This window comes from Pan troglodytes, chromosome 15, assembly GCF_028858775.2.
Source record: "Pan troglodytes isolate AG18354 chromosome 15, NHGRI_mPanTro3-v2.0_pri, whole genome shotgun sequence".
Classification (NCBI taxonomy): Eukaryota; Metazoa; Chordata; class Mammalia; order Primates; family Hominidae; genus Pan; species Pan troglodytes.
In genome coordinates this window covers 17812919-17839738 of record NC_072413.2, presented here as the reverse complement: position 1 = coordinate 17839738, position 26820 = coordinate 17812919, and the positions used below count along the sequence as shown (strand labels likewise).

Here is a 26820-nt window from a genome sequence, read left to right as displayed (position 1 = left end):
AATCTTATTTTATAAATGAAGTTTTTAAAATTATATGAAGTCACTGTGGAAAAATTATGGTGAGGTGAATACTCAAATATATCCTTTTCTCAAAGGAAAGTTAATGTCACCCATGCAGGACACTTTTACATACAAGAGTCAATGCATTAGCAGCACCTTCCTTTTAGCACAAGGGTCAGCAAATAATCATCTGTGGGCCAAATCCAGCCCACTGACTGTTTTTGTAAGTCAAGTATCCTGGAACACAGCCATGCTTATTCACTTTACAGTCCATAGTGTCAATTAGCTGGGTGTGATGTTGCACACCTGTGGTCCCAGCTAGTAGAGAGGCTGAGGTGGGAGGATCACTAGAGCCCAGAAAGTCGAGGCTGCAGTGATCACACAACCATGATCATACAACTGCACTCCAGCCTGGGAAACAGAGCCAGACCCTGTCTCAAGAAAATAAATATATGCAGTCCACAAAGCCTAAAATATTTACTAATTGGTTCTTTGCAGAAAAAGCTGGCCAACTCTTGGTTTAGTAGATCAAAGATCTTTGATGTATTTTAATAAAAGTTTTACCCAATACACTGAAATGTTTATATTAAATATAGATCCCCATGTACAATCCCTTGGCAATATTCAGACTGAGGGTCCAATATTTCAGCACTCAGGCACTGACAACAAAAATTTAAGAATTAGCAATCTTGTTGCTAACAAGTTACAGTGTCAATGTAGCATGTAGCTTCCATTTCCAACACAGCAGATATTACAAGAATTTTAACAAGAACTCTTAAGATGTGTCATCAAACTAAATGCTTTAAATACATTTTATCTGTGAAATAATCAGTATACCCTAGATCTAACCTCACTTTTCAAAAATGGTTGCATAATACATTATTTTGGGGGTATGGAAATTGAGCTATTTCCTATTGATAAGGAAGTAGACTAGCTCCAAATTTTTAATATAATAATGCTATAATAAATGTCCTTATATGTAAGTATGCATGTAACATATCTACACAAATATCCTTTACATGTATTATACATCCTTACTCTGTTATATATCCGTGTGCGTGTGAATATGCTACTAAATTAATGTTCAAAATGTATTTACCAACAGTGTATGAAATGTCTTTTTCAGTGAAACCATTTCCCTTGCAGCAACACAGATGGAGCTGGAGGCCATTATCCTAAGCAAACTAATGCAGGAACAGAAAATCGAATGCCACATATTCTTACTCATTAGTGGGAACTAAACGTGAGAACTCATGGACACAAAGAGGAGAATAACAGACACTGGGGCCTACTTGAGGGTGGAGCATGGCAGGAGGGAGACGACCAAAAAACTACCTTTCGAGTATTTTGCTTATTATGTGGCTGATGAAATAATCTGTACCCCAAACCTCCATGATACAGTTTACCTATATAATAAACCTGCACATGTACCCTGAAGCTAAAATAAAAGTTCACTGAAAAGAAAAGAAAATGCCTTTTCCCTCACATTTGCCAATACTGGCTATTTTTCAAATAAATTAATGACTGGAAAAAATGGTAACTCATTGTTTACTGATTTTCATTTTTCTGATTAACAGGCAAGGCTGAATATCCTAGTAAAAGTATAAAATTTGTTCATCATGAATTAGATTGACAGCATATAGTTATCTCCTGTTCAATGTTGCCACAGACTTACCTGTGATACTGTTCATTCTCAGTGTCAGGAAATTGCTGGCTTTCAGGTGTTCTGCTTTTCCTTGGTGGAATTACTCCATCATCACCATTGCCAGCAGTGGCACCGTTAGTCAGGTTTTCTGGGAATCCCATATGAGTACTTCCGTGCTTCTTCATTTCTTCTTCAACCTTGAATGAAAGTTTGATATTAAGGATAGTTATCCCTTTATTGAATAGAAAGAATATTTTTAATTGATTTTATCACTTGACCAGTTTATCATTATTTTAGTCATTAAAAACATTTCACTCTTAAATTGGATTATATACACAGAACTATTACCATATAATTTTAAGACGTACTTATCATATCACTAATATATCACAGAAATTTTTGTAAAGTTTGCTTCATTTCTGTTTCAATGAGTAAAACAGAATTTTCCAAAATTCAAAAAGGGCCCTCCTTTATTTTGTGCTTTTATTCTCAATCACTCTTCAGAATCTTATATATGTATTTACCCCCATTTGACTGGTGGGAACACCAATAAAAAGACAAAGATGCAAAATGTGTCTTCATCCCTCTTTACCACCTAGATTTTACATTATAAACAGTCATTTTAGAGGATGAGACACCGTGGGGCTTCAGGAATAGAAAGGAAGATTGCCCTTTTCTGCACTAAGACATTCTTCTCCCCCACTGCCTTTGAGCATTCTTTTTTCATTAGGTTCCTAGGATATCAAAAACACGAAGGTGCTCACTGAAACATGGGAACCAAAGTTTCCCACAACATAAGGAGAAGAATGAAACTGCTGAGGTACAATCATGGAATTCCAGAAAATGAGTTGCTCCCCACATTTCACATTCGATAGCCATAAAATTTTCTAGCCGGAAAATACACAGAATAAAAAATTATCTACTTTAGCCACATTTTCTATTGATAATCAGACTAAAACCAAGAAAGATAAAATTATTGATCCAAAGCTCCTAAAGTGGCATTACTTAGCATTTTATGGCACCATTCGGGACTATTCCATAATAATGAAAGAATATCTCTAGGGTTTGCAGCTCTTTAAAATTCAATGTATAGAATTCTGAGTTAAGTATTACATTTTTCACTGGTGATTTATGCTACTTACATGATAGGATCATGTGTGCCTACACTTACTACACTTTGTTAAACAACATGATGTAAAAATCTAATTCAACACAAACATATGAATATAAAAGTATACCTTTCTATCACCACCCTTATTTATTTCTGGTTCTTGAGACATTTTCTGCAGATGCAAAAACAGAAGGTTAATTTGCTTGTTGTATTTCTGTGATGTCTCCTCTTTTGGAGCACATGTTTTTAAAATAATTTTATTCTTAAGTAATCAAGTATGGACAATAAAAATTAGAAAATAATTAAAATTAAACTTAAAAAAATAAATAATAATTAAAATTAAGATTAACTTTTTAATCTATGTTTAGCTACTGCCACATCACTGGCTTCTAACATGTGAAAAATAATTCACCTTAGACAAAGGGAGAAGAAAAACATGAACCAGCAAACTTAACTTGGTTACTATTTGTTCAGACTAAACTTAATTTATTATGTGTCAAATCCACCAAAAATGAATCAGCAGATCATTTGTAGTGTTGCAAAACCTTCCTCACTTGAAAAGAGTTTACCTCATGAAACCCTAACTAGTGAGCCCCTACAGAGCACTGAAGTGCTTTTTTAAAAGATTCCTAACTGGATTGTAGGCACACTTTAAATTATTAGGAGCCGAAATCAACACCAAACAGAAAGAGATGCAAATTCTTAAATTTTAATTGAAATTATATACTGTAGTATGATAGTGTTATATATCTAGATTATATCCTTAAGTCCAGTTCTAATATATTCTAATATGTACTAATGACAGTAGATAAAAATTTTAATCTGTCCTGATTTTCTGCAACTGAAATAAATTAGAATGTTATTGTGTTTGTGCACTAACACCAAAGGTCCCATTCTGCAAGATATGATTCCTTTAATAGGCAGTTGGGTTGCTTTTTTGACCTGGTTCCCTCCCTGAACAGAAACACTGAGGTCAATGAGAGACCACAAGGCAGAATATATCTTTAACCTTAGTATCAGTGACTGACAATATAAAACTGCAGATTTTCAATCATTGGCCATGATTACTCTTTAACCATGAATCCAGCTCAGGGATCATCAGTGTTACATTGTTCATAATTCTATTGCTTAATAATATAATCCAATAATTGATGTTACCTTCCTCATCATGTTAGGGTGTTGTAAAAATAAAAGAACAAAGTTCTGAAATTTGTTTTTGCCTCTATTCCAAAAGGAAAGATTAGCTATAAGCTAATAAAGAAGGCAGATAAGAATATTTTTAAATGAGTATTTTAAATTTCATAGTGGGTTATGTTGAAGTTAAATATGAAATATTAGAATCGATTGATTCTTCTTTTAATAAGGTTGCTGAATTTATTACAATAAATTTTAAGAATCTATTAAGATATTCTTTTTTTTTTTTTTTTTTTTTTTTGACACAGAGTCTTGCTCTGTCGCCCAGGCTGGAGTGTAGTGGCAGATCTCGGCTCACTGCAAGCTCCACCTCCCAGGTTCATGGCATTCTCCTGTCTCAGCCTCCTGAGTAGCTGAGGCTACAGGTGCCCACCACCACACCCGGCTAAGTTTTTGTATTTTTAGTAGAGACGGGGTTTCATCGTCTTAGCCAGGATGGTCTCGATCTCCTGACCTCATGATCTGCCCACCTCGGCCTCTCAAAGTGCTGAGATTACAGGCATGAGCCACCCCCCCAGCCAAAAGATTCTTAAAAAAAGAATCTATTGATTCTCAAAGCCTAGTCTCAAAGGTAATTTCATTTGGACTATCTAATATTATTAAAGCAAAAAAAAAAAAAAAAAAACAGCGTTAAACCAAAAGTTTAAATTTAAGAGTTTCCATGCCTCTGGCTGGCTATTTTCACTTCCTTTAAGCCTTTGTGACTCTTCCTCTGATGTCAGCTTTAAGTCTTGTTCTGCTGAAAAATCCATATATTCAGTTAAAGTCAACCACTTAGAACAGTTAAAAACTATTGCCTTTTAAAAACAGATTTAAGACAACATTTCATTTTATTTCATAAATTGAGTGTTTAATCTTTCATGAAATTTTCATTTATGAAATAATTCTCAAAAACTTCAAAAAACCACTTGGGGAGACATCAGATGTCACCAGATTGAAGACATACACACATGTTAAAAATTCCCTCATAAATGCATTCACCCAACATAAATGAACAAAACCACCATAAACACAGCTTTAAAATACAGTAGAAACATATAAGGTGACACAATAAGGTATATTGTTCTCCACTTCCTAATAGTACCTTATAAATGATTTCCAAAATCACTGCTGACACCTTTATTACTGTACAACATTTTCCTAATATCTAAAATGTTTCCCTCCATAATTCTGACAAATTTATTTTAATTTTTTTTTTTTTTTTTTTTTTTTTTTTTTTTTTATGAGCCAGGGTCTTGCTCTGTCACCAGGCTGGAATGAAGTGGTGCGATCAGCTCACTGCAACCTCTGACTCCCTGGTTCAAGCAATTCTCCTGCCTCAGTCTCCTGAGTAGCTGTGATTACAGGCAAGCACCACCACACCCAGCTAATTTTTGTATTTTTAGTAGAGATGGGGTTTCACCATTGGACAGGATGGTCTCAATCTCCTGACCTCATTATCCGCCCACCTCAGCCTCCAAAGTGCTGGGATTACAGGCATGAGCCACCACACCCAGCCTTATTTTCATCTTTTGAAACAATCCTATGTGAAGTCTTCCTTGATTCTGCATGTCTTTCCCCAAATAAACAGGTATCTCCTTCCTTGAGGCTGCCTTAGTACTTTACTGATTTTTCTACTGCATCTTTACCCCCTAAGCTGTACATTATTTCTCCATATGTCTGTCCCCTCTGCTCCAAGACTGCAGGAGAGAGTCTTGCACATCATCTTTGTAAAAACAGTCTTTGTTTTACTCAGAAAATTTGTATTGAGTCCTGCTACATACATGCTAGGCATTAGGGTCTAAAAAGAATGAAAATAAAGCATCTCAGGGATGGCTTTTCTAGAACACATGCCCAAGCAGAGACTTAAATATTGAGGCTGGCCAGATTAAAAGGGGTAGAGGGCAGGAAAGGGTGACAGCATGCCCGGCAGCAGCAAGAGCAGGAGCGAGGCCTTAAAGAATGAAAGTATTTGTCTACAATAGAAGGATGAGTGAGTAGGGCACTACCAGCAGCTCAGTAATGCCAGAGAAAGGGCACACAGGGAAAAGGGCTAAAGATGGAGAGTGGGGCAGAAGTCAGATTATGAAAGCCTTATGTGTAATTTTAAGATGCTTGGACATTAATGTTCAAGAGTGGTCCCTGGTCCTATCTGCATTTAGATATAGATCACTTTAAATGCCAAAACCAATAATCTTGGTGAACCATTATTCATTAAGACAAGGTGACTGATTATTCATGTGGACACAACTGAAATGATACTATGTAGTGAATTCTCAATAATTCTCATGAACACTTGGAAAGTCAATTCTATAATAAAGTCATACAATTTATAATAAATCAGTAAAGATTTGGTTTGGGAAGATGCTTTGTAAAGTTATAGTGCATATGAATACAACTAAGAGTCGTGAATTCAGAGCTGTGACAATAAAGCAAAGAAATTACATTGTGTTTGAGTCAGCAATCTTTAGATTTCTATCCAGTCTTCCCATCCAGTCCATAAATTCTAAGTATAATCCTGGTACTCACTCTCAAGTTTACGTTAAATACTATCCCATACAAAAACCACTCTTTCTCTTGTTTTCATTATTTATATGTTGCCTTGTTTAAAGGAAGAACACAAAAATGCACTGCTAAAGGGATTCTGTTTGGCTGCAGGCAGCAAGAGGGAAAAACACAAAGCATATTTTGCAGAAAATGATTTATTAGAAGTCAGAACTATGACACGAAGCCAAGCAGGGCACTCTAGGACTGAATTTGCTCTGCTGCCTTCATACTCTCCTTGCTCTTTCTTTTCTGGCAGCTGTGACTCACACAGGTCATGGAGAGTATCATTCCCTAAGAGGAACAACTCCGATATTCATCTTTATCTATTAAGTTCATCTGTCCCAATTCTGTGTTCTGTGGTTGCTGACTTTCGGTCATGGATGGTGATACACATGGACATTTATCATCAACTTTCAGATTCTTGGATCGTTGACAAGTGTTATTAGTGAGAGTCAAACTAGTAGGATGCAAGTTATAAATGCTGATTATCCAATTACCTACGCAAAATATCCTACACGAATATTCCATTAAACATGCACAGAAAAACATTAGTCATTCCTGCTGACCTGCTGTTCTTTGCTCTTCTGTATTCACCAGAAAATTTCCTACTCCTTCCTCACATCTAGATTAAATACTAGTGTACAACCTGGAAACCTGTACATCATCTGAGATTTCTCTCTGTCCCCCAAGCCTTTCTCATTCAATTATCACTAAATCATATTGACAATACCTCTCTTCTGCCTCCATTTTGTATTCCCACTGCCACTGGGAACATGAACATTTACAAAATGGCTTTTATTTAAAAGAAAACCGCCAACTATTAATGTTATTTCTTACATGAAAAAAAAAATAAGCAAAACAAATGAAAAAGGCATAACAAAGGCCAACATATTAAAATGAGTAACTGAGATTCCTAACGTTATTTATTTCACCATGGATGGGTGAAAACCTTATGATACATTGATACTAGTCCAAGGATGTGTGACATGGAAACCATAGCTGACTACTGCAAAAGCTTCCTTTGTCTCCTGGTCTTTACATGGTTATCTTCCATGAATCCCAGGGAACTATAGGCCACAGGACAAATCCAATCTGCATTATGGCTTTGTAAGTAAAGTTTTATAGGAGCTCAGTCATGCCTGTTTGCTTATGTATAATCATGATTTCACGCTACAACAGCAGACAACAGCAGGGTTAAATAGATATGATAGAGACCACATAGTCTGAAATATTTCCCACCTGATCCTTTACAGAAAAAGCTTTCTAACCCGTTTTACACCATAACCAGAATGCCTTAATACTCAAATTTAATCTTGTGACTCCCCTGCTCAAATTTCTCCAATGAGCCCCTGCAGCACACATTGTTGGCTCCCTATCAGTAGCCATTCCTTATTCTTTCTTGCAGAAGAAACACAAGTCTATTGGGATGTTTATTATCCCAATCCCCCTCCTTAACCTCAGAAAGAGAAATGTTTATTCTAAGCTAATCAGGTATTTGCCTTCTCAGTGCCTGGTTTGGGAATGAGCAGGTACTGTGACCCAGCCAATGAAATGTTACAGGAAGCCCCTTGCATGCTTCTAAGTTTTCTCACTGTTTAAAAGACACATGTGAAGAAAAGCAGCCCTTGCGATGTTGTGTTGTGAGAACAAGATGTTTGGAGCTGCTGCGGATTAGCCAACCATGAAAGGAGACATGACTAAAACACTGCCAACAGCACAGCTTAAAGAGGGACAAGTGGGATCCTAGGATATCAATGAACAAACAAAACAACTCTGGTTCCTACTGTTTTAGCCACTGCTCATCTAGTATTTGCAGTCCAAAGCATTCTACCTGGTAAACTTCCCATGGCCCACGGGGTAAAACCTACTCATTTCTATAGTATTAAAAAGTCTATCATGAACTTGCCTTAGCTAAGTATTCACCTCATTCTCAACCTCTCGTATCTCTCACTTTTGGTATTAGCAAAAGTGAATTGCTCAGAATCCCTGCAAAGTTCACTCAAGCATCTTGTCTTTTGCACTTGCTGCTCTTTCTGCCAAACAGGCAATCTCATTAGATGTTCCTTCTGGCAAACACACAACCTCGTTGCATCTTCCTTCTGCCAAACATTATTCTTCTGCTTCTTTACCTAGAAAAATTCTTCTTTCTCTGCATGCTTACCTTAAATCATACCTACTTTTTCCCAAAATTTTCATTCCTCATTACATATGTCTGGCACATAATCAATATATAATAAATCATAATTATAAGCTTCCAGTGGGCATCTAGCACACAGTAAGCACTGAATAAAGTAGCAAAAGAATAAAAATGACAATGATAATAACAAGCTCCTGTATGTCTTTTTGTTTTCTGTAGCCTTAGAAAAAATGCTTAGTATCTAAAAGACATTTGACAGTTATTTGTTAAGTGGACAAGTGAAAACATAAATAAAAATGTTTCCTTTGTAAATGCTGTTGAAAAAGCACAGAAATGAAATAGAGACAGTTCTGTTATGAGCATCTTAAAGACTAAAACTACATCTATTCCATCTTTGTCTCCTGCAACTTATAAAACCTAACTTACAGAAGCTTTTTGATGATGAGATAGCTAAATTAAAGGTGTCCTCATGCAGCTTGGATTGTACCATGTATTAGGTGTCCACATCCAGGTAGCATACTAGCAATTTTGTTACTGTGAAACATTTTTATACTTTTATTATAATGTGCTGACCCTTGAGTTGGGCAAATTGTACATTATGACAATCGTTTGCCAAACGGTAGCAGAGCACCTTCTTCTAACAAAATTACTGTTATCATGACAATTAACCAGCAGGTAGAAGAACACATCTTGTTACAACAAAGTAAATGTATCTCTTTCAACTTCAAATTAGGAGGAATGAAGTCAGTAATAGTGAGACCTTGTTGGCACAAGCATATGTAACGTGACCTGTGCTTCACTGTTCTTTTGTGATCAAAAATTCCTTACTTTTACTTTTTTATCTATGGTAGGACCACTCAGAGAAGGGTTCCACAACTCCCAGGCCACGGACTGGTCCCAGTCCATGGCATGTTAGGAACCACGCCACACAGGAGGAGGTGCGCAGCAGGCAAGCCAGGGAAGCTTCATCTCTATTTACAGCCACTCCCCATGGCTCATATTACAGCCTGAACTCTGCCTCCAGTCAGATCAGTGATAACATTAGATACTCATTGGAGCATCAACCCTGTTGTGAACTGCCCATCCAAGGGATCTAGGTTGTGTGCTTCGTATAAGAATCTAATGCCTGATGATCTGTCACTGTCTCCCTTTGCCCCCAGATGGGACCATCTAGTTGCAGGGAAACAAGCTCAGAGCTTCCACTGATTCTACATTATGGTAAGTTGTATAATTATTTCATTATATATTACAATGTAATAATAATATAAAGTAGCACAATAAATGTAATGTGACTGAATAATCCTGAAATCATCCCCACCTTCCCCCAGTCCATGAAAAAATTGTCTTCCACAAAACCAGTCCCTGGTGCCAAAAAGGTTGTGGACAACTGACCTAAAGTAATTCACTATCACAAGTCTTACCTGGGTTGCTGTTTTCAGAAGAGTATTTTGGCATCTGTTTTTCTTTGTAGTCAGAAAGTAATTTGCAAATTCTATGTATAAAAATATAATAAATAAAATTACTGTTTTAAAATACTGATCTGGAAACTTACCAAATGTAAAATATCAGAACTTAACAGTATTATCCCATCCACTTATGCGTACTTTCTACAAACTTCTCATGAAGCTTCTAATTAAAGAAGAAAAAAAAAGGTGAAATACTCATAAATCGAGGGCACTTTGACCCAGTAAATTAGCTTGCATTAGCATTACATAATATAAAGTGTCCCAACTCTGCGTAAGTCCTAGTTCCATAATGAACAGCTATTTGCTCTTGAACAAGCTGCTTCTCTTAGGCTCAATGTCTTCTTCTACAAAGTGAGGACTATGCTGCCTTATTTTCCTAGGTTGTTGTTATGATTTAACAAGATAACATTTTTCTAAATGCTCAGAGAAATAGTAAAACAATTGAATAATCTGTGCCTAAACTTTATGACTGAAATTATCTTGGAATCCCAAATAAAACCCAATGTGTATCTTATTCATAGGTTCTAATATGCAAATGTTATAGTTTTCAGGAAATGTTATTAAATCCTAATTTTGCTTCTTAGTTGTCCTACTCTTTATGGCTTATAATTCAGGGCATCTCAACTATGTGATAGTTTGTAACTAAATTTTTTCATAAATATCTCATTAAAGTAGACAATGTGATTGTCCACTATTACAGAGTTGATCAATCACGTCAAGGGCAGAAAAACCAATGGATGTTAAGACTTGACTTGGACCAACGATTCTTCTCTACAGACTCGAACTCTGAGCCAGATGTTTGTTACGATGATGCTTTATGTACATGTTCATCTCCAGCTGACATGGGAGACCAAAATCTTACTTTTATTTTTTTTTTTCAGGTTCCATGAAGAAGCTGCAAGTTGACATTCTCTAATTTTTAAAGTACATACTAACAATATATTTTGCACACAACACCCCACACGTCATTTGGCTCTGGTGTCATCTCACAGACCACCTTACATGACTATTTTTGTAGCGCAAATCACAATTTCAATATTTTGGTGGCACCATTTTGCTTAGATTCACACTGTTTCCTTAGAGCTAGTCAGCAAACAGTCAAATGAACTTCCAGTGACTGTGAAAAATGTGGAATGCTTCCAAAATTTGTGTGGCCACCTTATGCAAGGGCCAGCTCCTTAGGAGGCTGAGGCAGGAGAAATGCATGAACCCAGGTTGCAATGAACTGAGATTGCGCCACTGCACTCCAGCTTGGGTGATACAGTGAGACTCCATCTCAAAAAAATAAGATACCAGTAAAGTTTGCAATTCCTCTGACTCAGTTTACCATAATTACAATTATGATTACTAGTAAAACAATAAATAGTGAATAACCACAATATTGGGCTTTTCTCCCTAAATAAAAAAATTAATATAAAGAATGTAGCTTATTATAAAAAGCCATAACAATTTTAAAAATGCATACAATTACCAGGCAAAACTGTTAGAATGAACCATGTCAAACATTTTATTTATTTATTTATTTATTTTTGAGACAGAGTCTTGCTCTGTCACCCAGGCTGGAGTGCAGTGGTGTGATCTCGGCTCACTGCAAGCTCCGCCTCCCGGGTTCATGCCACTCTCCTGCCTCAGCCTCTCCAGCAGCTGGGACTACAGGCACACACCACCACACCCGGCTAATTTTTTTGTATTTTTAGTAAAGATGGGGTTTCACCATGTTAGCCAGGCTGGTCTCAATCTCCTGACCTTGTGATCCACCTGCCTTGGCCTCCCAAAGTGCTGGGATTACAGGTGTGAGCCACTGCGCCCGGCCCATGTCAAACATTTTTAAAGTGAGAATCAATCAAACAATATACTCAGGATAAACTCCATTCACTCATTTAATAAGTATTTATTAGGTAGCTACGTCCAAAATGCTAAGCCTTTTTCTAGGCAGTGAGGATACGGTAGTGAAAAATAAAAACCCTATTCATGAGAGTGAGAAAAACACACAATAACAACAGAAAGATAAGGCAAAATATACAGTATGTTAGAGGAGAAATACTAAAGCAGGAAAACAAAACGTTTATGTGTTTGATGGGGAGGGTGGTGGGAAAGTTGGGATGGCCAGAAAAGTCCCTGGTGAGAAAGGGTTTTTTTTTTTTCTAACACAAAAAACCTTTTATTTGTATATCAAAGACTCTAAGAAACGATGACATAAGGTTAACAGCGTTGATGTCAAGATACAAATAGGTTTGAAGTTGGAGATGATAAATCACTTTTGTTTCATTGAACCTTCCCACGATTACATTAGAGAGCATTCCTTGTATGCTCCCAATTGCATCTTAAGCATGATGCATCTGGGTAGTACATGGTTCTTCCTCAGAAAGTGGTTGTTACTTAATGTGTTTCTTTTTACCCTTTTTCCTCTTCTTCTTAGAAAGGGGGTTTTAAATAAAGAACTGAAGGAATGGAAAGAGAAAGCTAGGAGGATATCTGGGCAAAAAGCATTCCAGACACAGGGAACTGCCAAGTACAGAGGTGTGCCTGGAGTCTTTAAGCACTAGGGGTAGATAAGGGACGACAAGAATTCAGTGTGGCTGAAGCACAGCAAGGGAGATAATTAGGAGGAACTTTGACATATACTCAGAGTGAAATGGGAGGCAATCAGAAGGGCTAGGGCAGGGGAATGACACAATTTGACTCATGTTTTAAATACATCCACTGAGTTAAGAATGGATGAAAAGGGAAGTTTTTAAAAGCCAGGATGATCAATTCCCAGTCTATGACACTCATCTAGACTGCAGATGACCGTGGCTCAGATGTACAAGATATGACTGGCTTCTGGACATATTCTTCAGGTAGACCTCACAAGATTTACTGAGAGATTAGACGTGAGGTGTCAGAGAGAGAGAGATGAGTCAAGAATGACACCGAGATTTCTGGCAGATTTGTGGTTAAGAGTTACCCTTAACCAAAGTAGGAAAGACTACATGAGGTGTGGATTTCAGGAAGGACATCAGTAGCCCAATTTTGGATCTGAGAAGTGTGTGATACCAAATAGAGACGTCAAGTAGGCAGGCTGATATAGAAATCTGGAATTAAGGAGAGAGATCTGAGCTGGAGACATACATTTGGAAATCACTAGCATATACACAGTAGAAAAAGTCACGAGGGGCCAGGTGCAGTGGCTCACACCTGTAATCCCAACACATTGTGAGGCCAAGGCAGACAGATCACCTGAGGTCAGGAGTTTGAGACCAGGCTGGCCAACATGGGGAAATGCTGTCTCTACTAAAAATACAAAAATTAGCCAGACATGGTGGCACACAGCTGTAATGCCAGCTACGCAGGAGGCTGAGGCAGGAGAATCGCTTAAACCCAGGAGGCATAAGTTGTAGTGAGCCGAGATCACACCACTGAACTCCAGCCTGGGGGACAGAGTCAAACTCTGTCTCAAAAAAAGAAAAAGAATAAGTCACAAGAAAGAAGATTGAGGACTGAGCCCTGGGAAACAACAATGTCCAAAAAGAGAAAGATGAGGAGGAGCAAGCAAAACAGACCATGATGAATGGACTAGAAAGGCAGGAGGAAAAGCCTGAGGGAGTGATGTCCTGAAAGCCAAGTGAAGACGCCGCTAGGGAGGAGATGCCCTCCATTGGCTCAAATATTGCTGACAGATTAAATAAAATGAGGTGTAAGAAAAATGCATAGATTTATTACAGAAAAAAATTAGTGATAATCTTGAAGAAAAACAACGTTGGAGGACTGCTGAAACTGAAGACACTGGTGTGAGATCAAGAGTGAATGAAAAGAAAATTTGAGTTCGTGAGTGTAGACAGTTCTTTTAAGGACATCACACTTAGGAGTCATGACTGAGAATGTTGTAATTTTCTTCCACAGTCATGGAAAAGTAATAGACAAATAGTTACAAATTTTATATAACAGGTGTAGTTTTCAAATTTTATATAACAATTATATATTTTAAAGGTTATAAAAATTATACATGTGGCATTACAAATGCCAGACTGAGGTGTTAAATTCTTATAACTATAGAGTAAAAGTTGCCTTGAACATTTCTAGATTACATAAGCTGATTATCATTTTGTTCATGCTTATACATAACGACCAAGAAATACTAAAAGTTTCAAGGAGAGTATTTCTTGCTTGATAAAATCAGCCAATTCTAGGACAGCTGACACTCATCAAATATACAAAGTAATTGATCACAGTAAAATACTGAGTTCTATTAACAGGAATAAAGAGAGAGAAATGCAGAAAATAATCTTATTTTATAAATGAAGTTTTTAAAATTATATGAAGTCACTGTGGAAAAACGTGGTGAGGCGAATACTCAAATATATCCTTTTCTCAAAGAAAAGATAATGTCACCCATGCAGGGCACTTTTACATGTAAGAGTCAATGCATTAGCAGCACCTTCCTTTTAGCACAAGGGTCAGCAAGTAAGAACCTGTGGGCCAAATCCAGCCCACTGACTGTTTTTGTAAGTCAAGTATCTTGGAATACAGCCATGCTTATTCACTTTACAGTCCATAGTGTCAATTAGCTGGGTGTGATGCTGCACACCTGTGGTCCCAGCTAGTAGAGAGGCTGGGGTGGGAGGATCACTAGAGCTCAGAAAGTTGAGGCTGCAGTGAGCCTGCAGTGAGCCATGATCACACAACTGCACTCCAGCCTGGGAAACAGAGACCCTGTCTCAAAAAAAAAAAAAATATATATATATATATATAGTCCACAAAGCCTAAAATATTTACTAACTGGCTCTTTGCAGAAAAAGCTGGCCAACTCCTGGTTTAGCAGATGAAAGACCCTTTGATGTATTTTAATAAAAGTTTTACCCAATATACTGAAATGTTTATATTAAATATAGATCCCCATGTACAATCCCTTGGCAATATTCAGACTGAGGGTTCAATATTTCAGCACTCAGGCACTGACAACAAAAATTTAATAACTAGCAATCTTGTTGCTAACAAGGTACAGTGTCAATGTAGCATGTAGCTTCCATTTGCAACACAGCAAATATTACAAGAATTCTAACAAAATTATCTTAAGATGTGTTATCACTAATGCTTTAAATATATTTTAATTGTGAAATAATCAGTATACTCTAGATCTAACCTCACTTGTAAAAAATGGCTTCATACTACATTAATTTCTGGATATGAAAATTGAGCTATTTCCTATTGGTAAGGATTTAGTTTTCACAAGGATAATTTCCTATTGATAAGGATCCATCTTTTTGATATAATAATGCTGTAATAAATGTCCTTATACATAAGTATGTATGTAACAAATCTATACAAATATCCTTTACATATATTACATATCCTTAATGTTATACATGTGTTTGTGAATATGCTACTAAATTAATGTTCAAAATGTATTTACCAGCAGTGTATGAAATGTCTTTTACAATGAAACCATTTCCCTTGCAGCAACACAGATGGAGCTGGAGGCCATTATCCTAAGCAAACTAATGCAGGAACAGAAAATCGAATGCCACATATTCTTACTCATCAGTGGGAACTAAACAATGAGAACCCATGGACACAATGAGGAGAATAACAGACACCAGGGTTTACTTGAAGGTGGAGCATGGCAGGAGGGAGACGAACAAAAAACTACCTTTCCGGTGTTTTGCTTATTATTTGGCTGATGAAATAATCTGTAGTCCAAATCTCCATGACACACTTTACCTATATAACAAATCTGCACATGTACCCTTGAAGCTAAAAGAAAAGTTCACTAAAAAGAAAAGAAAATGCCTTTTCCCGCACATTTGCCAATACTGGTTGTTTTTCAAATAAAGTAATGACTGGAAAAAATGGTAACTCATTGTTTGCTGATTTTCATTTTTCTGATTAACAGGCAAGGCTGAATATCCTAGTAAAACTATAAAATTTGTTCATCATGAATATTAGCCCAAATTAGGGTTAGTTTGCCAGCTCATAGTTATCTCCTGTTCAATGTTGCCATAGGCTTACCTGTGAAACTCTTCACTTTCAGTGTCAGGAAATTGCTGATTTTCAGGTGTTCTGCTCTTCCTTTCAGGAATTAATCCATCATCACCATTGCCAGCAGCGACACCATTAGTCAGGTTTTCTAGTAATCCCACATTATTACTTTCGTGCTTTTTCATTTCTTCTTCAACCTTGAGTGGGATATTAAGGATGGTTATCACTTTATTGAATAAAAAGAACCTAAAAAGATTTTACCAATTGACTCAGTTTGCCATTATTTTAGTCACTAAAAATATTTCACACTTAAATTTGATCATATATACAGAACTATCACCATATAACTTTAAGATGTAATTATCGTATCATTAATATATCACAGAAATTTTTGTGAAGTTTGCTTCATTTCTGTTTCAATGAATAAAACAGAATTTTCCAAAATTCAAAAAGGGCCCTCCTTCATTTTGTGCTTTTATTCTCAATCACTCTTCAGAATCTTATATATGTATTTACCCTATTTGGCTCGTGGGAACACACAAATGAAAAGACAAAGAAAGATGCAAAATGTGTCTTCTTCTGTCTTTACTACCTAGATTTTACATTAAACAGTCAGATTTAGAGGATGAGACACTCTGGGGCTTCAGGAATAGAAAGGAAGTTTGCCCTTTTCTGCACTAAGATATTCTTCTCCCCCACTGCCTTTGAGCATTCTTTTTTCATTTGGTTGCTGGGATATCAAAAACATGACGGTGCTCACTGAAATGTGGGAACCAAAGTTTGCCACAACACAAGGAGCAGAGTGAAACTGCTGAGGTGCAAACGTGGAATTCCAGAAAATGAGAGGCTCCCCAAATTTCACATTCAATAGCCATACAATTTTCTAGCTGGAAGATACACAGAAAAAGAAACTATCTTCTTTAGCCACATAATCTATTGATAATCAGACTAAAACCAAGAAAGATAAAATGATTGGTCCAAAGCTCCTAAAATGGCATTACCTAGCATTTTATGGCACCATTCAGGATTGTTCCATAATAATCAAAGAATATCTTAGGGTTTGTATCTCTTGAAAACTCAATGTACAGAATTCTTTCTGAGTTAAATATTAACTTTTTCACTGATGATTTATGCTACTTACATGATAGGATCATGTATGCCTACACTTACAGCACTTTGTTAAACAACATAATGTAAAAATCTAATTTAACAGAAACATGTGAATATGAAGTTATACCTCTCTATCACCATCCTTATTTATTTCTGGTTCTTGAGACATTTTCTGCAGATGCAAAAACAGAAGGTTAATTTGCTTATTGTATTTCTGTGATGTCTCCTCTTTTGGAATGCATGTTTTAAAAAAATTTTATTCTTAAGTAATCAAGTATGGACAATGAAAAATTGGAAAATAATTAAAATTAAAATTTAATTATTAAAATAAATAAATAATAATTACAATTAAGAATTAACTTTTTAATCTATGTTTAGCTACTGCCACATCACTGGCTTCTGATTAACATGGGAAAAATAATTCACTTTAGCCAAAGGGAGAAGAAAAACATGAAGCAGCAAACTTAACTTGGTCACTATTTGTTCGGACTAAACTTAATTTGTTATGTGTTAAATCTACCAAAAATGAATTAGCAGATGATTTGTAGTGTTCCAAAGGCTTCCTCACTTGAAAAGAGTTTACCTCACGAAACCCTAACTAGTGAGCCCCTACAGTGCACTAAAGTGCTTTTTTAAAAGATTTCTAACTGGGTTGTAGGCACCCTTTAAACTATTAGGAGCCAAAATCAACACCAAACAGAAAGAGATGCAAATTCTTAAATTTTAATTGAAATTATATACTATAATATGATAGTGTTATGTATCTATACTATCTGCTTAAGTCCAGTTCTAATATATTCTAATGTGTACTAATTACAGCAGATAAAAAATTTTTAATAATATATACTGATTTTCTGCAACTGAAATAAGTTAGAATGTTATTGTGTTTGTGCACTAATACCAAAGGTCCCATTCTGCAAGATATGATTCTTTTAATAGGCAGTTGGGTTGGTTTTATGACCTGGTTCCCTCCCTGAACAGAAATGCTGAGGTCAGTGAGAGACTACAAGGGAGAATATATCTGTAACCTTGGTATCAGTGACTGACAATATAAAACTGCAGATTTTCAATCACTGGCCATGATTACTCCTTAAGCATGAATCCAGCTCAGGGACCATCAGAGTTACATTGTTCATAATTCTATTGCTTAATAATATAATCCAATAATTGATGTTACCTTCTTCATCATGTTAGGGTGTTGTAAATATAAAAGAATAAATAAAGTTCTGGAATTGTTTTTGCCTCTATTCCAAAAGGAAAGATTAGTTGTAAGCTAATCAAAAAGGCAGATGAGAATATTTTAAAGAAGAATATTGTAAAATAAGAATATTTTAAATTTTATAGTGGTTATGTTTTTTAAATTAAATATCAAATGTTAAATTAGCATCTATTCATTCTTCTGTTAATGAGATTGCTGAATTTATTAAAATAAATTTTAAGAATCTATTTAAAAATTCTTTGAAAAAAGAATCTATTGATTCTCAAAACCTAGTCTGAAAGGTAATTTCATTTGGACTATCTAATATTATTAAAGCAAAGAAAACAACATTAAATCAAAAATTTAAATTTAAAATTTTCCATGCCTTTGGCTGGCTATTTTCACTGCCTTTCAGCCTTTGTGACTCTTCCTCTGATGTCAGCTTTAAGTCTTGTTCTGTTGAGAAATCCATATATTCAGTTAAAATGAACCACTCACAACAGTTAAAAACTATTGCCTTTATAAAAATAGATGTAAGACAACATTTTATTTCATAAGTTGAGTGTTTAGTTTTTCAAGAAATAGTTATTTAGGAAATAATCCTCCCAAACTTCAACAAACCACTTGGGGAGACACCTGATGTCATTCACTCACAAATTCATCCACCCAACATAAATGAACAAAACCACCAGAAACGCAACTTTAAAACACAGTAGAAGCACATATGGTAACACAGTATGTTGTTCTCCACTTCCTAATAGTGAAGCAGTAAATGTAAAGAAAAGGAAATTTAGTTTTAAGGAGAAACAAGTTTTCCTGCACTTAGCTAGTCTGACTCTAAGGATAGTAACAAGCAGGGCCCAGGAAAGGTCATGGTGACCCTGCCTGAGAAGCCAGAGCCCACAGGTATGGGTTCCAGACATCCCAGAGCAAGGTTAAGAAAACAAATTCCTTTAATGTCTCCCCTTCCCCTCAGCATTTACTCATAGCTATTTTTACAAATGCATATTATTTGCAAGTTCCTGTTTTCCTTCATTGCAGTTGCAAGGTCACAAGCTACGCTGAGGTTGCAAAACTGCCACTATATGATTAACTGCCTTTGTTTTGCTTCTGTAAGCTTGCCTACATAAGCCAAGCCCTGTCTTTGTTCAGGGCTCAGCTTTTGGCTGCAAATCCACTGAGCTCGCATGCACCTAAATGAAATCCTCCTGTTTCACCCACTGGGTCTCTCCTGCCTCCTGTTTTCTGCAACAATAGTACCTTATAAATGATTTCCAAAAGTACTAATGACACCTTTATTAGTGTACAATGACTTCCTAATATCTAAAAATGTTTCCCTCCACTATTCTGACATATTTATTTTCATTTTTCTTTTTTTCTTTTTTTTTTTTTTTTGAGCCAGGCTCTTGCTCTGTCACCAGGCTGGAGTGCAGTGGCACAATCTCAGCTCACTGCAACCTCCGACTCCCTGGTTCAAAGGATTCTCCTATCTCAGTCTCCCGAGAAGCTGGGATTACAGACATGCACCATTACGCCCAGCTAATTTTCGTGTTTTTAGTGGAGATGGGGTTTCACCATTGGCTAGGATGATCCTGATATTTTGACCTTGTGATCTGCCTGCTCCAGCCTCCCAAAATGCTGGGATTACAGGTGTGAGCCACCACACCCAGCCTTATTGTCATCTTTTAACACAATGCTATGAGAAGTCTTCCTTGATTCTGCATGTCTTTCCCCAGATAAATAGGTACCTCCTTACTTGAGGCTGCCTTAATAGTTTACTGATTTTTCCACTGCATCTTTACCCCCTAAGCTGTACATTATTCCTCCACACGTCTGTCCCCTCTGCTCCAAAACTGCAGAGGAGAGACTTGCACATCATCTTACTCACATTTTACTCAGAAATTTCTTATTGAGTCCTGCTAAATACATGCTAGGCATCAGAGTTTAAAAAGAATGAAAATAAAGCATCTCAGGGATGGCTTTTCTAGAACACATGCCCAAGCAGAGACTTAAATATTGAGGCTGGCCAGATTAAAAGGGGTAGAGGGCAGGAAAGGGTGACAGCATGCCCGGCAGCAGCAAGAGTGGGAGCGAGGCCTGAAAGAGTGAAAGTATTTGCCTACAATAGAAGGATGAGTGAGTAGGGCACTACCGGCAGCTCAGTAATGCCAGAGAAAGGGCACACAGGGAAAAGGGCTAAAGATGGAGAGTGGGGAAGAAGTCAGATAATGAAAGCCTTATGTGTAATTTTAAGATGCTTGGACATTAATGTTCAAGAGTGGTCCCTGGTCCTATCTGCATTTAGATATAGATCACTTTAAATGCCAAAACCAATATTCTTAGCGAACCATTATTCATTAAGACAAGGTGACAGCTCATGTGGACAAAGCTAAGATGATACTATGAAGCAAATTCAATTCTCATGAACACGTGGAAAGTCAGTTCTATAGTAAGTCAGAGAAATTATAATAAATCACTTAATACTTGGTTTGGGCAGGTGCTTTCTAAAGTTATAGTGCATATGAATTTAACCAATAGTTGTGAAGTCAGAGCTGTGACAATAAAGCAAAGAAACCACATTGTGTTTGAGTCAGCAATCTTTAGATTTCTATCTAGTCTTCCTACCCAGTCCGTAAATTCTAACTATCATCCTCGTACGCACTCTCAAGTTTATGTTAAACACTAGCCTATACAAAAAACACTCTCTTTCTTCATTTTGTTATTTATATGTTGATTTGTTTAAAGGCAGAACACAAAAATGCACTGCTAAAGGGATTCTGTTTGGCTGCAGGCAGCAAGAGGGAAAAACACAAAGCATATTTTGCAGAAAATGATTTATTAGAAGTCAGAACTATGACACGAAGCCAAGCAGGGCACTCTAGGACTGAATTTGCTCTGCTGCCTTCATACGCTCCTTGCTCTTTCTTTTCTGGCAGCTGTGACTCACACAGGTCATGGAGAGTATCATTCCCTAAGAGGAACAACTCCGATATTCATCTTTATCTATTAAGTTCATCTGTCCCAATCCTGTGTTCTGTGGATGCTGACTTTCAGTCATGGATGGTGATACACATGGACATTTATCATCCACTTTCAGATTCTTAGATCTTTGACAAGTCTTATTAGTGAGAGTCAAACTAGTAGGATGCAAGTTACAAATGCTGATTATCCAATTACCTACTCAAAATATCCTACACGAATATTCCATTAAACATGCACAGAAAAACATTAGTCATTCCTGCTGACCTGCTGTTCTTTGCTCTTCTGTATTCACCAGAAAATTTCCTACTCCTTCCTCACATCTAGATTAAATACTAGTGTACAACCTGGAAACCTGTACATCATCTGAGATTTCTCTCTGTCCCCCAAGCCTTTCTCATTCAATTATCACTAAATCATATTGACGATACCTCTCTTCTGCCTCCATTTTGTATTCCCACTGCCACTGGGAACATAAACATTTACAAAATGACTTTTACTAAAAAAAAAACCTGCCAACAATTAATGTTATTTCTTACAGGAAAAAAATTAACCTAAACAAATGAAAAAAGCATAACACTAAAAAAAAAAAAACAAAGGCCAACATATTAAAACGAGTAATTGAGATTCCTAACTTTATTTATTTCACTATGGACAGGTGAAAACCTTGTAATACATTGATGCTACTCCAAGGATGTATGACAAGGAAACCATAGCTGACTACTGCAAAAGCTTCCTTTGTCTCCTGGTTTCTTTACATAGTAAAGAACGTTCCATCAATCCCAGCAAAGTATAGGCTACAGACCAAATCCAATCTGCATTATGGCATTGTAAGTAAAGTTTTATAGGAGCTCAGTCATGCCTGTTTGCTTACATATAATTCTGGTGGCTTTCACACTACAACAGCAGACAACAGCAGGGTTAAGAAGACATGACAGAGACCACATAGTCTAAAATATTTCCCACCTAGTCCTTTACAGAAAAAGCTTTCTAACCCGTTTTACACCATAACCAGAAGCCTTAATACTCAAATTTAATCTTGTGACTCCCCTGCTCAAATTTCTCCAATGAGCCCCTGCAGCACACATTGTTGGCTCCCTATCAATAGCCATTCTTTATTCTTGCAGAAGAAACACAAGTCTATTGGGATGTTTATTATCCCAATCCCCCTCCTCAGCCTCAGAAAGAGAAATGTTTATTCTAAGCTAATCATGTATTTTCCTTCCCAGTGCCTGGTTTGGGAATGAGCAGGTACTCTGACCTAGCCAATGAAATATTACAGGAAGCCCTTGCATGCTTCTAAGTTTTCTCCCAGTTACATGAATAAAACATGGCCAACAGCACAGCTGAAAGAGGGACAAGTGGGATCCTAGGATATCAATGAACAAACAAAACAACTCTGGTTCCTACTGTTTTAGCCACTGCTCATCTAGTATTTGCAGTCCAAAGCATTCTACCTGGTAAACTTCCCATGGCCCACGGGGTAAAACCTACTCATTTCTATAGTATTAAAAAGTCTATCATGAACTTGCCTTAGCTAAGTATTCACCTCATTCCCAACCTCTCGTATCTCACACTTTTGGTATTAGCAAAAGTGAATTGCTCAGAATCCCTGCAAAGTTCACTCAAGCATCTTGTCTTTTGCACTTGCTGCTCTTTCTGCCAAACAGGCAATCTCATTAGATGTTCCTTTTGGCAAACACACAACCTCGTTGCATCTTCCTTCTGCCAAACATTATTCTTCTGCTTCTTTACCTAGGAAAATTCTTCTCTCTCTGCATGCTCACCTTAAATCATACCTACTTTTTTCCAAAATTTTCATTCCTCATTACATATGTCTGGCACATAATCAATATATAATAAATCATAATTATAAGCTTCCAGTGGGCATCTAGCACACAGAAAGCACTGAATAAAGTAGTAAAATAATGAAAATGACAATGATAATAACAAGCTCCTGTCTCTACTTTTAATTGTTTGTGCTCTGTAGCATTAGAAAAAATGGCTAGTATCTAAAAGACATTTGATAGTTATTTAAGTGGACAAGTGAAAATATAAATAGAAATGTTTTCTGTGTAAATTCTGTTGAAAAAGCACAGAAATGAAATAGAGACAGCTCTATTATGAGCACCTTAAAGATGAAAACTACATCTATTCCCTTTTTGTCTCCTGCAACTTATAAAACCTAACTTACAGAAGCTCTTTGATAAATAGATGGCTAAATTAAAGGTGTCCTCATACAGTTTGGACTATACAATGTATTAGGTGTCTACAATCAGGTAGCATACTAGCATTTTTGTTAGTGTGAAACATTTTTCTACTTTTATGATAATCTGCTGAGCCTAGAGTTGGGCAATTTGCATATTTATTATGACACTCTTTTGGCAAATTGTAGCAGAGCATCTTGTTCTAACAAAATTACTGTTATGATGACAAATAACCAGCAGGTAGAAGAACACATCTTGTTCCAAAAAAGTCAATATATCTCTTTCCAACTTCAAATGAGGAGGAATGAAGTCAGTAATAGTGAGACCTTATTGGGACAAGCATGTGTAACATGACCTGTGCTTCAGTGTTCTTTTGTGATCAAAAATTCCTTACTTTTACTTTTTTATCTATGGTAGAACCACCCAGAGCAGGGGTCCTCAACTCCCAGGCCACAGACTCATACCAGTCCACGGACTATTATGAACCACACCACACAGGAGGAGGTGAGCAGTAGGCAAGCCAAGGAAGCTTCACCTGTACTTACAGCCACACCCCATGGCTCATATTACAGCCTGAACTCTGCCTCCAGTCAGATCAGTGATAACATTAGAAACTCATTGGAGCATGAACCCTGTTGTGAACTGCCTATCCGAAGGATCTAGGTTGTGTGCTTCATATGAGAATCTAATGCCAGATGATCTATCATTGTCTCACTTTGCCCCCAGATAAGACCATCTAGTTGCAGAAAAATAAGCTCAGAGCTTCCACTGATTCTACATTATGGTAAGCTGTATAATTATTTCACTATATATTACAATGTAATAATAATATAAAATAGCACAATAAATGTAGCATGATTGAATAATCCTGAAACCATCCCCACCTTTCCCCAGCCCATGGAAAGACTGTCTTCCACAAAACCGGTCCCTGGTGCCAAAAAGGTTGGGGAAAACTGACCTAAAGTGATTCACTGTTGTAAGTCTTACCTGGATTGCTGTTTTCAGAAGAGACTTTTGGCATCTGTTTTTCTTTCTAGTCAGAAAGTAACTGGCAAATTCTATGTATAAAATTGTAATAAACCAAATTACTATTTTAATACTGATATAAAAAATACTTACCAAAAGTAAAATTCTTGAGACTATTTCAAACAATATCAGAATATCAGAACTTAACAGTATTATCCCATCCACTTACGAGTACATTCTGCAAACTTCTCTTTAAGCTTCTAATTAAAGAAGAAAAAAATGTAGGGTGAAATACTCATAAATCGAGGGCATGTGACCCAGTAAATTAGGTTGCATTAACCTGACATAATAGAAAGTGTCCCAACTCTGCATAAGTCCTAGCTCCATAATGAACAGCTATTTGTTCTTGGACAACTTGCTTTTCTTAGGCTCAATGTCTTCTTCAACAAAGTGAGGATTTTGCTGCCTTATTTCCCTAGGTTCTTATAAAAATTTAATGAGATAACATTTTTTAAATGCTGAGAGAAATAGTAAAGCAATGGAATAATCTCTTCCTAAACTTTATGACTAAAATTATCTTGGAATCACAAATAAAACCCAATGCATATTTTGTTCATAGGTTCTAATTTGCAAATGTTGTAGTTTTCAGAGAATGTTATTAAGTCCTAATTTTGCCTCTTAGTTGTCCTACTCTTTATGGCTTATATTTCAGGGCATCTCGACTATGTCATAGTTTGTAACTAAATGTATTCATAAATATCTCATTAAAGTAGATAATGTGATTGTCCACTATTACGGAGTTGATCAATCACACCAAGGGCAGAAAAACCAATGGATGTTAAGACCTGGTTTGGACCAATGAGCCTTCTCTACAGACTCAAACTCTCAGCCAGCAGATGTTGGTTACAATGATGCTTTATATTGATGTTCAATTCCGGCTGACATGGGAGACCAAAAGTCTACTTTTATTTTTTTTAGTTTCCATGAAGAAGTTGCAAGTTGACATTCTGTAATTTTTGACATACATACTAACAATATATTTTGCACCAAACATGTTATTCAGCTCTAAGTCATCTCATAGACCATCTTACATGACTATTTATGCAGCACAAATCACAATTTCAATATTTTGGTGGCACCCATTTTGCTTTGATTCACACTGTTTCCTTACAGCTAGTCAGCAAATAGTCAAATGACCTTCCAGTGACTGCACAAAATATGGAATGCTTCAAAGATCTGTGCTTCCTCCTTATGCAGAAGTCATGCTAACTTTCTCCGTATTGTTCTAATTTTAGGATATGTGCCGCCAAAGCAAGCACAAAGACCTACTTTTACACATGATTAGTGATGAGTCATGGACAAGGCTTGGCTCTGTTAAGTCCAACTAACCTACTTGAGATTCTGAGAATTCTCTTCAATGGCTTCCTGTGAGCTAGAGTTTGAAAATATCTTAAAATCTTGAGCTAGAGATGGAAGTAGCTTGGACGATTTTCATTATCATGTAAATCGGGTCACTCAAGGGGCCAACCACAGCTGGGAGCCACTGCTCAAGGGAAGGTTCATATGGGACTTTCTACTGCCCAAAGTTCTATACAGGATATAAAGGTGCCTCACAGTATAGATCTGGTAGCAAAGAAGAAGAAACAAACACTGATCTCTTTCTGCCACCCCTCTGACCCTTTGGAACTCCTCTGACCCTTTAGAACAAGCCTACCTAATATCTGCTAGAGAAAAGACCAACAACGGCCTCAAAGGATCTCTTACCATGAAGATCTCAGCTAATTCTTGGCCAAGATGTGGGTTCCACATTAGGTTCTGAATATGGGGGGAAAGGTCAATTTGCTCATTTTGTGTGTGGATAAAGTCAAGATGCCCAGGGGCCAGAGCAGGGGGCTGGTGCTTTGGGAACAATGGTTGAGCATATAACCATAGGTATGGGAACAAAAAACATCAAAGTCACTGTATCAATTGCCATGAAGACTTGAGGGACCTGAATCTACCGATTCATCTTAAGGCAGCAGGACCAGTTTGAGTGGCAACAATGCAGCAGCAGAATCAATGGAAACAACAGAATGATTGCAATGTCCTTTTTTCTCCTCCTCCTTCTGACTTGATAAAAGGGACTGTCTTCCTTGGATTTAGTGAACCCCTTCGGTTCCTGAAAAATTCAAGGAGTATCTAGGACATAGTCCCCAGAAGACAGTACAAGACTTTCTGATAAACTGGACATTTCAAGACCCAAATAACTAATCAGAAAAATCAAAGATGTGATACCATTTTTTATCCCATGCATAGGTGCTACACTTGGATCAAATGAACAATG

The 26820-nt window shown here is 36.8% G+C and overlaps 1 non-coding gene and 1 pseudogene across 1 annotated transcript; both read right to left on the bottom strand.

Annotated features, from left to right (window-relative positions):
* Window positions 1-26820, bottom strand: part of LOC129136949 (POTE ankyrin domain family member I-like) — a 67580-nt pseudogene that overhangs the window by 13320 nt on the left and 27440 nt on the right.
* Window positions 25710-25816, bottom strand: LOC112208446 (U6 spliceosomal RNA). The gene has a single exon (XR_002942931.2). It is a non-coding gene; the product is annotated as a U6 spliceosomal RNA (small nuclear RNA).